The sequence below is a fragment of the Dama dama genome, chromosome 10 (genome assembly GCF_033118175.1).
Source record: "Dama dama isolate Ldn47 chromosome 10, ASM3311817v1, whole genome shotgun sequence".
In the NCBI taxonomy this organism is placed as follows: Eukaryota; Metazoa; Chordata; class Mammalia; order Artiodactyla; family Cervidae; genus Dama; species Dama dama.
In genome coordinates, this window is record NC_083690.1 from 31,278,735 (window position 1) to 31,292,212 (window position 13,478).

At 40.6% G+C, this 13,478-nt stretch overlaps 1 protein-coding gene across 1 annotated transcript in view; it reads right to left on the reverse strand.

Moving 5' to 3' along the window:
• The window catches only part of AUTS2 (activator of transcription and developmental regulator AUTS2), a 1,187,145-nt gene that overhangs the window by 778,656 nt on the left and 395,011 nt on the right, over positions 1-13,478 (reverse strand). The window lies entirely within an intron of this gene.

Sequence of the window (13,478 nt, forward strand, 5' to 3'; positions counted from 1 at the left end):
TCACAGGCATTCTGCCTTTCATGAAATGACAGCATACAGCTCAGAGGAACACCACTGTGCCCTGCAGATGTGGCCAAGACTGCAATGTTTAAAGGTTACAGTGATTAAGCACTGTGATTAATTTAGTCTCAGCAAAATCAATTCCACTCAACCACAAATCTCTAATTTACATACCGGAGCAAGCTAAACTTGATTCTGATCAATATAATTTGAAATGTATGATAATGTCCCATCCTCCTGTTCCCAACCTCTCCCTCTCCCCATAAAGAAAGGTTTTATTGGGAAATCACAGAAAAATAAAATTTACATTCACTTTGGCAAAGTTAACACAAACTTTGATTGGGCTAAATATTATTTTATGTCCTTGACTTGGCCATGTTTCAAGCAGTGAAATGTACTGAACTTTAACCTAGATTGCTGCATAATGCAAGAGACAGAAATCTCCTAGAAGTTGAGGCTTTATGTCATTGCCTCGGCAGTATTTATCATATATACCAGCTCAAAAACAACATCAGACTATGTCATGTTTACTGGTGTATCATACCCATTTCTATAAAAATACCAGAAAGTTTGTCAATGAAATGTACTTGACATTACTTTCCATTCTCTCCATGGTGGGGCCACACAATGTGTTAAGAGAAGGGAGTGAAAGGACAAAAGCAAATGAAATGACACCCTGTTCATAATCCTTTTCATCAAGAATTCCTGGTTTCTGTGTGCCTTCTCCAGACCAACTTAGCCACACAAAAGCTACCAGAATAGTTCACCTTATAGTCACCTCTCCATCCCCAAAACCTCCACTAGAACTACGGACCACATGATCCTAATCGTTAAATGAGAAAACATTACTAAAAGGAGGCCAAGGTAATACATAGAAGGAAATATAGAAACTCCACCCCTTAGTCAATTACATGTCACTAAATTAACACAGACCATTTCCGTCAAAGTGACCCTTTCAAAATAAGGGTCACTTCCCTCACTTCTTTCTGTTTTTAATATAACAAGTCACCTCTATCACCTAGAAAACATTTCCTTGACCATTAGAACAACTGTCTATTCTTTCTCCTTTCTTTAATTTAATAACTGATTTTAGAGTATGAGTTCTGCTTTTACTTAAAGTCTTTGTATAGTTCTCTTAATATATTGAGATCTGCCTTCCATGTTTCTGAAATTTTCTCCCAAAAGGAAGCAATCGCAACACTCTGAAACCAAGTAGTACTGTTTCAGTTCCCCAGCTGCAATAATTACAAATATGGACATTACTCTGAATTTAAAATTTGAGTTTTGAACAACTGCAGGCAGGGAGATTGAGAATTCAACCCTCTGTGTCTAAACACAAGGCAAAAAATGATGACTGGTTGATGCTGAAAAACATCAATATTTATAGAATAAAACTCAGACAGAACTACAATAGAGACATTTGCCTCAGCCATGGACGTTTAAATGCTTTAATAATTTTGCTTAAAGGAGATACGGGTAATTCATTCGAGAATGAAATTTCATTTTGTTTGGTGTATTATTCATAGTCAGCTGCATATTATTTCTTTGCATAAACTGTGAATCAAGAAGTAAATCCTCTCACAACATGGATTGTATCACTTCAACTAATTCTTTTCTTATTGTCCTTGTAAAGTTTCTCGTAAAGGACCCTGCCATTTATTAAGGAGATTATCATACCATGTTATCTATAATGATTACAAATGTGAACTCAGAATTCAGATACACCTGCCCTTAAATTCCAACTCAGTCACTTAACAGCTGGGAGATTTTGTACAATTATTGAACCTCAACTTTTTTGCATCTGCATCTTGAAAGATAGGGATAATGACAGTATCCAGTTCGCTAAGTTTTAATGAGGGCTAAGTGAGATCATTCCTTCAGTCACAGTATCTGGCTCATGGTGAGCACCGAACAAAACTGTTCACTTCTTATTGTTGACCAACCTCAGCAGGCACTGTCATGGGAAGAGGGGATATAAGGACAAGTTAGGACTGCCTTCTCAGCTGAGATAGCCATACGAGCTCTTGCCTAGGAAAAACACGAATGTAACACAGGACTCGGGAGAGTTGGGCAGGGGAGAGCAGCCACCAAATTTCACCTCTTCACATTTGAGAGATGTGAAGAGATCTTCACATCTTTCCCATTTCATCTCTTCAACATTCTTCACTTGGTTACAATAAAGCAAATGACAACTGCTAGTACCACATAAGCTGGACACAAGAACCTCTAAGAGACTAAAAGAAACACTGTGTTCATAATCAATTTCCGATAAAATGGTAACAGTTTAGTACTGCATAAACTGTGGCTGCCTCAAAAGAAAGCTGCCACATAACAATAAGCACCTTGTTTGAAAGTCTTTGTTCGGAGTCATCTGCAGGAACAAGCCCTGGCAAGCTATCTACACCAGCTCCACAGGACCAGGTACATTACATGCTGGGCAACGTAACCTGAAACTTCCTGTGCCAACACCAGGGCAAGAACACCTACTGAACAAGACACTTCAAGACGTTATCTTCCTACAATCACCTGTCATCTGAAGAGGCAGGCATGGCTGTGTACACGGGCGCAAAAGACGCAAAAGGCCTTGTGTGTCAGTGAGCACATGAGAGAACTACTGAAAAATCAGAGAGCAAGAGGAAATAATAATACAGTACTTAGAAGAAAGCAAGGAAACTAAGCCCAATATTGAAATCCTGATTCGCTGAACACATACACTGGGAGAATTGGACGAAATACTGGAGTAAACAAGGACACGAGAAGACCTCAATCATTTCTGAGGAGGCAGGCTTTGTGTTTAAGTTCTCTTTTTTCCGCCATCAAAACCATCCCCGGAAAACAAGAGCACAAGAGTTAAGAGGAACGATTTTGCCTGGAGATAGGCCTTTCCTTTCTAATCCTCTGAATGAGTTTAGAGCAACGCCTCACTTGGCGCCTCACTGGATTTAAGACGTTTGTCTCTCTAAGCTCCTGTTCAACCTGAGAGCAGAGAGTGGGCTTCAGTTCACAGTCAAGTCTTCCCTGGAGAACAATATCTAACTAGAATTTCATAATAATTTGATTGTATTACTTTCATTTCTACAGTTGCTGTCTTACAGCAAGTGATACTTGGCACCTGTCTATTACAGAGACATATATTCTTTTTAAATAAATTTGCTTAGGCAAAAAAGAAAAAGAAACCAAAACTAGTTAGTTGAAAAAAATCTGCTGAATAAGTAACTGTAGAGATGGAACTCCAAAATGGCAAGAGTTGAAGAAGACAACAGGGGGTCCTTGGCTAATATAGTTATTACCTCATGGCAAATAGATGGGGAAACATGGAAACAGTGACAGATTTATTTTCTTGGGCTCCAAAATTACTGCGGACGGTGACTGCAGTCATAAAATTAAAAGATACTCACTCCCTGGAAGAAAAGTTATGACAAACCTAGACAGAGTAAAAAAAGCAGAGACATCACTTTCCCAACAAAGGTCCACAGTGTGAAAGCTATGGTTTTGCCAGTAGTCATGTACGAAAGTGAGAGTTGGACTATAAAGAAGGCTGATTGCTAAAGAATTGATGTTTTCGAACTGTGGTGCTGGAGAAGACTCTTGAGCGTCCCTTGAATAGCAAGGAGATCAAATCAATCAATCCTAAAGGAAATCAACCCTGAATATTCTCTGGAAGCTCCCATACTTTGGCAACCTGAATGCAAAGAGCCGATTCACTGGAAAAGACCCTGATGCTGGGAAAGACTGAGGGCAGGAGGACAAGGGGGTGAGAGAGGCAGAGATGGTTGGATGGCATCACTGACTCAATGGACATGAGTTTGAACAAACTCCAGGAGATGGTGAAGGACAGGGAATTTCGGTGTGCTGCAGTCCATGAGGTCACAGAGTCAGACAGGACTTAAACGACAAGAGCAAGAGGAGAAACTGAAAGCTCCCTCCACAGTTCATCCTAACTATGTCCATCTCCCATTCTGCCTTCCATGGGTCAACACTGAATTTCATCAAGTCAGTCAAATGTGGAAAAGAGGAACACACAGCGAGGTTACTAAAAGAACTACTCAATCCAATAGTTCTTCCTCTACATGGGGGAATTTAGGAGAGCTGGAAGTGATACTCGCTTCAGCAGAATTCCCAGTTCCCACATTAGAGATCCTTCTCATCTCTGCTGGCTGCACTCAGTTTTACAGGATATGAATTTCAGGAGACCGGATTTATTTTTCCAACCCAAGTTAGTCCTCGAGGTTTAGACAGTCACTAAATTGTTGCCACCAGCTTTAGGAAAGGAAACAAGTTTTCAGTAACAGAAAGATTAATAAATCAAGTCACAGAAAGATTAATAATCAAATCATTGTTCACTGCAACACAGGTAGGTACAGTTGCAAGCCTGTGGTACAAATAATATTTCAGTTTTCAGCTGCATCTCTACATTTCTACCCCTTGCTGCACCAAACTTTAGAGAAGTAAATTGTTCCAGTAAAGGGTGTTTCCCCTGAAATGTGCTAATGTCTACAGAAAGCAACCATGTGGAAATTTCCTGTATAAAATATTCTCTCTCCTAATTTCTCCATGCCCGCAAAACACACACATATACACACAATCCTATTCACCAGCACTTAATTCTCTATAACCCAAGCTCTAGAAAATCCTTTTGCTAAACTATCACCTGTTTGATTTTTTTTATCCCCATAGCAGAAATACCTTAAATTATAAATACAACTCAGTTATCTGATCTGAAAAACCATCATCACACAGTGATCATATCACAGAGTTTTCTTTCAGCTGAAGTACATGGGCAAAAAATTTTGTCTCAGTGTCAGTGCTTTCAGATATTAAGCTTAATCTGATCTTCCTGATTGCAACGGTAAAGTGAAGTCTTCTAACACCATTAATGTACAATTACCTGTAAAGGATGCTGACATGACTATCTTCACTGTGCCCCTGGACACAGCCCCTCCCTCCTGAACACAGGGATTGACGCACAAAGGAAGGAGTGTGGGTAACAAGCTAAGGGAATGGATCGAGGAAGAAGTGGAAAAGGGGAGGCTGAGGACAAATAAAAGCAAGTGAGACAATGAAGGGATGTGAAGACAAAACCAAGTATGGAAAACTCTTCATTTCTGACCTCTCAACACCATAAAGTCCTGTATTTTTACATGACTTGCCCTGGAAAATGGATGTTAAAAATCATTTGTGAGTTAAATAATAAACTGACATATTCATAAAGAAGGTCTCTTTGCAGAGAACTAAAAATATGAACCACAGAGGCAGAAGAGAATTGCCCTAAATGCCAGGGCCCAGGGGCAAGAAGGTGGAGAGTGGAGATGACTCTCTCTTCAGCCAGTTCTGCTTTTCTGGCCCTTCAAACCTGTATGCCTCCCTGCCCTAACAGTTCAAGGTTATTAAATGGTGTCCACTCGTTAATTCTATCTGCCTTTTTCCCTCACAAGAAAACTCAATTGGTACCTCAGCCGGTGTCAGAACCCAGAACCACCAATACTTTGCAGAAAGCAGGGGAGCAGTAAGAATGAAGATGAAGGCAAAAGGAGAAGGTAGCCTGTGAGGGGCTCCCTTCCCTGAATGGCAGTCCTAAGAAAGCAAGCCTGGGCCCCTTCTGCCTCATGGCAGAAGACTCAGTGACTCTTCTGCTTCACAGCCCTTCCCCATGAGACATGGTGACATCACCAGACTGAGGAAGCAAGAGGGGGTTCTTCCTCCTGTATCCAGACCACAGGCAGGCATGGAAGCGACTCCATCTTTCAGCCAGGGTTGAGAGGGTGCATGGCCACCATGGAGCTCAAAATCCGTAGATGGCTAAGAATCAAGAATACACAAAAAACTACTCTCAAGGATGGAAAGATGGTAGACAAATACTGCTTGTTCAGGCCACCAGTACCAAAGACTCATGGCCACCTACCTCCCGTCTACACATCCTCGTATTTTTTAAATTAATTTTTATTGCAGAGAGCTGCTTTACAAAGTTGTGTTAGATTCTGCTGTACGGCAAAGTGAATCAGCTGTATGTACATACATCCCCTCCTTTTTGGAGTTCCTGCCCGCTTAGGTCACCCCAGTGCACTGAACAGAGTTCCCTGTGCTAGACCGTCTGCTCCACCAGATATCTAGTTTACACATCGTATCTGTCGTGTGTATATATATATATCAATCCCAGTCTCTCAATTCACCCCGCCTGCCTCTGCCCCTTGGTATCCATACATTTGTTCTCTATGTCTGTGTCTCCATTTTTGCTTTACAAATAAGTTCATCTGTATTATTTTTCTAGATTCCACATATAAGCAATATTATACAATATCTGTATTTCTCTTGCTGGCTTGTTTCAATCTGTATGACAGTCTCTAGGCCCACCCACATCTCTACAAATGGCATACTTTCACTCCTTTTGATGACTTAGTAATATTCCATTGTATATATGTACCACATCTTTTTCATTTATTCCTCTGTTAATGGATATTTAGTGTAACTTCATGGTGTAACTGGATAAGTCAAGCTTTCTCATTTGGAACATAATATTTCTACCATCTATTTTCTATTTCACAGGAAAATGGTTTCCAAGTTCCAAATCAGTAACTTACAAATCATTTTTTGTAACAAAGACCTTGATGAGCTAAAGTAGAGGAGAGAGGTAAGCAAGGAAATGAGGGTAGAAATGAGGAAGCAGAACAAGGAAGGAGGAAAGTACAAGGAGGAGAAGAGACATGGTTGACACCAGCTTTGCTCTGTCCAGATTCACTTCTGCAAGCACATCAGAGGTGGATGCCAATTCCAGAACTGTACGTTATTTCATCAGCCAAAATGGCTGAATGACCTTTTCCATCCTCAGTGCCCCCTTCACTCCCCTGCCAAGCATTACTTAGTCGTGGTTGAAAATAGGGCCTTTGGAAGAAATCTTGCCTTTTCCTAATTTCAGGTCAACATCTATTAATATTTTAAAGAGATACCTCCAGTAAGATTTACTTAGTAATCCGGCAGACCTTAATATATAAAAATAAAATTAAGTATGTGTGAAAAATTACTCAAGTAACTAAAGCAAATCTCTTCCATGGCTGTCTGACAATGGCTTTGATCCCTAGAACTGAGCTTTTCCTTATAAACTTTTCCTCCCAATTTCCAATTTTGTTTCCTGAGCACCACTGAAAGAATATATCATGTTTGTAGGGTATACAGTTTGGCTATAATTTAAGATCTTTAGACAGAATCAAAAAAGATTTCAGTGATGCATATAATAAACAGACTCTGATCCCACCTCAGAACAGGTTAGATGATACGAAATCTCAGTGGCTGAAAATGACAAAGGTTTGCTTCTCACTCACACTACCTATCAACAAGTCAGTAGAGGTTCTCCTATTCACAGTCATTCAGGAATCCAAGCTGATGGTGTGACTGACATCATGAATATTAACTAACCCTTACAGAGAAGAAAGGGGCTTCATAATGGCTCAGAATAAAGAATCTGCCTGCAACGGAGGAGATATAAGAGATGAAAGTTTGATCCCTGGGTCAGGAAGATTCCCTGGAGGAGGAAATAGCAACCCACTCCAGTATTCTTGCCTGAAAAATACCATGGGTATAGAAGCCTTGTGGACTACAGTCCAAGGGGTTGCAAGGAGCTGGGCATGTCTGAGTGACTGAACATACACACACAGAGGAAAAGAGAATACACAACCAGTAGAGCACATATCCAGAAGTCATGCTCACATTTCATTAGCAAAACAAGTCATATGGCTTCCCAAAGTTAAAGTGGCCAGAGAAGGCCATGTGACCAGAGAGGAAGACAGAGACAGAAGAGCTGAAATATCTGCAGACAGCCTTAATGACTACCAAAATACATGGTACTATTCTGAATACAACTGATTATGAAACTTCCAAAATACTAACTATAAACTGAGATGCAAGCTTTTTATCCTATTCCATAAGATTAGGAGAAAAAAACCATGATTAGCAGTATGAGGGCAGAAGACAAATTTGACAACTCTGTCTCAAGTATTATTTACTTTCAACTGACCTAAGACCAATGAAGATTGCTTCTTCTTTTAGTTAAAAATATCCTTCATGACAGATGAAATATACTTTGAAAAATAAAGCTTGCAAGTAATACATCTTTGTTACTTACCATCATATACCACTGAACAGGGAAAACAGGTATCTGTTAGTCCCCAGGGAATAATAAAGACAAAGCCATACATTTGAATAGTACTTTACAGTTGAGAAAAAATATTTTGACAGGTCATTTTAGGTAGGCACCTAAACTACAATTTTTCAATATTTTAAAGGTGAGCAAGGTAGAATATGCAAATCTCTCAAAAAAACAGAAAGGCTTGGAACTAATCCACTCAGAATACCAACTCAGGTCTCATGAGAGCTAAGCTAGAGGTCAGTTCCACCATTTACAAATCCTGTGGCTGAGGGCAAAGACTTTAGTACAAGTCTCATTTTCTTCATATGTAAAGCAGATGCAACACCTTGGACCAAGTTACATCATAGGGTTATCACGAAGATTGAATAAAAAAGTACATCTGAAAACACTTTCAGTATTGTAAAAGAAGACTCAAAAATAAAGGGGCATCATTTTGATTATAGAAGATCCTTATTACTGGTTGCTGCCCGTACTAATACATGCGTAAAACCACAGAGGGAAAGGCAAGAAGCAGTTCCTTCTTTAAATAAAATCAAAGTTTTGGGATCACCTAGGTTACTATTAAGGTTACTAATAGGTTATTTGCTGCAATTCAGAGAGAAGAATATAGCCCTCTTGTGCGTCAACCAACATTATGTCTAATGTCAGCGCTGTAAGCAAATTATTCATTTGCCACAAATTCAGAACTTGCTACAATACTGTAATAAAACACATATTTGGTTTTTGTCATAGTTTCCTGACATAAAGCATCTAAATGCCTTGGAATTCCTGAGTGACACAAGTGTTACTTGGGTTTGGTTCTGAGACAACTTCTGCAGATGCCCGACCAGCTTCAGGAGGATGGGAGCTGGCTGTCAGAAAGACAAGGCAAGAGTACAGGGTTGGGACTTCCAGCCACACCCATCCTCACCTCCAGTTTGGGGAAGAGGAGAATAGCTGGAGATCTTCACACCAACTGTCAGTGATTTAACCCATCATACGCATGGACTAAACCTTCCATAAAATACCCTCAAACGACAGGGCTCAAGAAGTTCGGGGTCGGTGAACACACAGGTGCTGGTAGACTGGCCTACCTGGAGAGAGTATGGAAGCTCTGCATCTTTACTTCACTGTTCCCGACTTGTGCACCCCTGCCCCCGTACCTGTTCCGTGCATCTTTTCCACTTGGCTGTTCCTGAGTTGTATCCTTTATACTAGACTAGTAAGAAAAAACAGCCTAAAACAAATGGTAACAGGTAAAAGAAATAAATATATAATAAAGTACACCACAGAAGAGTGAAATATATAATACAAAGTAATTTTTAAATGGATTCGAAAAACAAACAAAAAAGGATTACCTATCAATAACATAACAAAACTAGGGTCTCACCTCAGGTCACACATTAAAATAAATTCCAGATACGAACTGAAGAGTTGGCAACAAGTAATAAAACCATAAAATAAAGGAAAATAGCAGCTAAGATTGATGATATGTGGGAGGAGTATACAGAAAAAAAAATATATGGACATGTACACACTTAAAACAGTCATATAAGTAGTTTGTTCAAAAATAAGAAAGCAAGTAGCAGAAGGAAACATTTTAAACAAATGAGATGAAGGATTAACATATTTGATGTATGGTAAGTTTTACAAAATATTTAACTAGTCAGTAAAAGCAGTAGGACAGAACAATTTACAGATGAAATACAAACGATCAATAACACATTGATCCAATGTCCAATCTTTCCAGTAAGAGAAGAAGGGATATGGAAAAAAGTGAGTGATCATTCACTTCAAACATCTATAAAGGTAAAGCACATCTGGTGATATCTGAGGGTAGCAAGACCACAATAAGCAATCTTATGAATGTGGAAAATGTGAATTGATTAAAAAAAACAAAAAATCTTAGAGGGCTTCCTTGGTGGCTCAGTGGTGAGGAATCCGCCTGCCAATGCAGGAGACACAAGCTCAATCCCTAATCTGGAAAGATCCATCATGCCTCGAAGCTACTAAGCCGGTGAGCCACAACTACTATCAAGCCTGTGCTCCAGATCCCAGGAGCCACAACTACTGAGTCCACAAGCTCTAAAGCCCGTGTTCCACAATGAGAGAAGCCGCCACAATGAGAAGCCTGCACATCACAGCTAGAGAGTAACCCTCATTCGCTGCAACTAGAGGAAACCGGCACAGCACCCCGCGCCCCGCTCCCCCACCAAAACACCTTAGGCAACATGTTTCAGGTGTCTAGAATAGACTTTTTAAAGGTGGACGAGTAGTAAACAGCATGAGTTTCAGAGACAAACGGTCCAGATTCAAGTCCTAACTTCACCTTACACGCACTTTGTGACCTTGGGCAAACTACACTGTGTTTTTCAGCCTCCACTTTACTCATGTCTAAAATATAGATAATTTATTCTTGCTTTTTGGATTAATGGGCTCCCCAAGTGGTACTAGTGGTAAAGAATCTGCCTGCAATGTAGGAGACCCAGGTTTGGGAAGATCCCCTAGAGAAGGGAATGGCTATCCACTCCAGTATTCTGGCCTGCAGAATTCCACGGACAGAGGAGCCTAGAGGGTACAGTCCACGGGTTCACAGAGTCGGACACGACCGACAGACTTTCACTTTCAATTTCACTTCTAGACTGATATGAGAATTGAAATGTGCAATGCATGTAAAACATGTACTACAGTGAGTGCTACATAATAAATGTTGAATGAAATTAGCTATCATCATTACATCACCACTATCACTACCACCAAATCCATCCTAACAAATGACCAAAGCACTTTGTTCTGGTGTACAAGAGGAATACACATACACATTGACCCTGAAGGAAAATCTACAAGGAAATATACCAAATGAAAGAGTGATCACTGTAGAATTACAATTTTACTTCTTCTGTAACAGATTTGTAAGTTTTCTACAAAGAGTATGTTACTTCTTGGAAAAACAGCTATCATTCTGAGGAAAAGAAGGGAGAAGCTACCTACTTGAAGTTGTTATATTTACCTTGTAATGATAAATACAATAAAATTAAACAAAATCAAAGTTGTTTCCAACGATTATCTCCTCAGTGTATCTATTCAGGCATCCTGCATTTCTAAGTTCTGTTCCTCACTGAGGAACCCAAGAAAAATATTTAAAGTAATAGGTGTAAAGAGAGCAATTGAAGATAAATATCTAGCCCTCTCAAAAGATAGTAGAGTAGACCCTTGAACAATGTAGGAATTTGGGGCATCAACACAATCCCCACTTTCCCCACCCCTAAGCAGAAAGTCAAAAATCCAGGAGTAAATTTACAATCTGCCATCCTTATCAGTGGTTCTGCATCCGTGGATTTAGCCAACCACAGATCACGCAGTACTGTGGTACCTACTTATTAGACAATATCTGCGTATCGGTAGACCCGCACAATTCCAAACTGTGTTGTTCAAGGGTCATCTGTGCATCACCTCTGCTGACTGTACTCAGCTAAAGTCTCAGGAGCGAAACAAGGATGTCAGAACTCCTATTCTGGGTTCAGAGTACACAGAAAGCATGATCACAAATCCCTGGTTCTTGTGGAGGCAAAGGGAGCAAAGCTGACTCTCTTCACCTCTTCCCCTTTTTGGAGTGAAACCTCGGAAACAAAAGGGCTGCCCTGGCAGAGGTGAGGTTTCTGTAAGGCATCTCCACAAGACATGAGAGAGCATGCTGTTAAAAGCCTCCACGATCCCCTCTGCTTCCTCCAGACTCTGCTAACAGGATAAAGTGAGTGATGGGGGCGTAAAGTGAGTGACGGGGGCATAGGATCATTCTGTAGAGGTACCACACAAGCAACCTCCTTTAGAACTGGGGGGAGAATTATCAAAGCTCTTGTACCATCTGTCTGTGGAGGGAAGAGGGGAAAAAACACAACAACAACAGCAGCTGGTGCAAGAAGTAGCAAGATGTTGGTCCTGGAAGTGACAAGATGGGAAATGACAGGAAACAGCTTTTCACTCCTCCAACAGCAAAAGAAGCGTGCAGCCTGTGTTCCAGTGTTTGAAAACCTCCAGATGCTGCCCTCGTCTCACATTTCCATATCTTTGTTCAGACAACATCTGAAAGCCTGCCTTTCTTTTTTTCAAGCACTCTCTTTCTTCGGAGGAACATACAAAGCTATCAAACAACAGGGCTTCTCCCCCTCCTCCTCTCTCCTACAGGCAATGTGGGATGAATTTTAAGTGTCACTGTGGAAGAAAAAAAAAATGTACATACAGCATCATGTGAGCCTCTGTGAAACTTTTTCCAGTTGTTGATTTCAAGTAATACTTACCATGTGCTCTGGATTCCGTCATTTGGCAGTTAAACTAACATTAGATTTGGAGTAGAACTTCTAAAGAGCTGAGGAATAAAATCTCTGCAATGATCAGAGCTTAGGGGACGGGGAGCCCGGCATCTAACGACTCTTGGAAACGGCGGGCGGCACTTCCTGGGCCACGGCACTAAGCAGTACCGCATGCACGCCTTTCTCTAACTTTAAACTCTGGGCTTATGAAGTCAGAAATGTTCTAAATGACACACACATAGCCCAGTGTCAGAATTTCAAAGGACTGACACACAATGTTAATAAAATGTTCTCATTTAGCGTTATCCCATGTGTTAAAGATACAAAACCCGTTTTCTTAGAACTCTGGAATATGCTCATAAAATATACTAAAATTATATTGGGTAAAATTTAACACTTTATTGGGTGTCACAGATCATGTCTGGGCATTGCAGCACTTCAGGCTCCATCAGCCTACGTGGTCTTGTATGTGGTACACAGCTGCAAGCTCCCCTCTGTTCTCCTTCATCAGGTCAGCTCAATCTTTACAACTCAGGTTGGATTCCATCTCCAGTACGTTTCCCAACGGCCCCTCTCTTGAGAGTGTGAGTCTTTCCCATGAACTCAAACAGTATTCACCGTCCAGTTTACAAGAAATAAAGTAAAATAAATATAGACTGTTCTTTCCATGTGCTGTTTAAACAAAGTCCCAAATTCCTTTTTTGTTTTTGTAATGGCTCACTATTGCCTACCACAATCTGTGTATATTTTATTCTGGGTTTGACATGCTGTGACCCCAACAGACACACCTGGATCCTTCATCTTCCTGTGTCCTGTCTAGTTCAGTCACTCAGTCGTGTCCAACTCTTTGCGACCCCACGAACCACAGCACTCCAGGCCTCCCAGTCCATCACCAACTCCCAGAGCCCACCCAAACTCATGTCAGTGATGCCATCCAACCATCTCATCCTCTGTCATCCCCTTCTCCTCCTGCCCTCAATCTTTCCCAGCATCAGGGTCTTTTCAAATGAGTCAGTTCTTCACATCAGGTGGCCAAATATTGGAGTTTC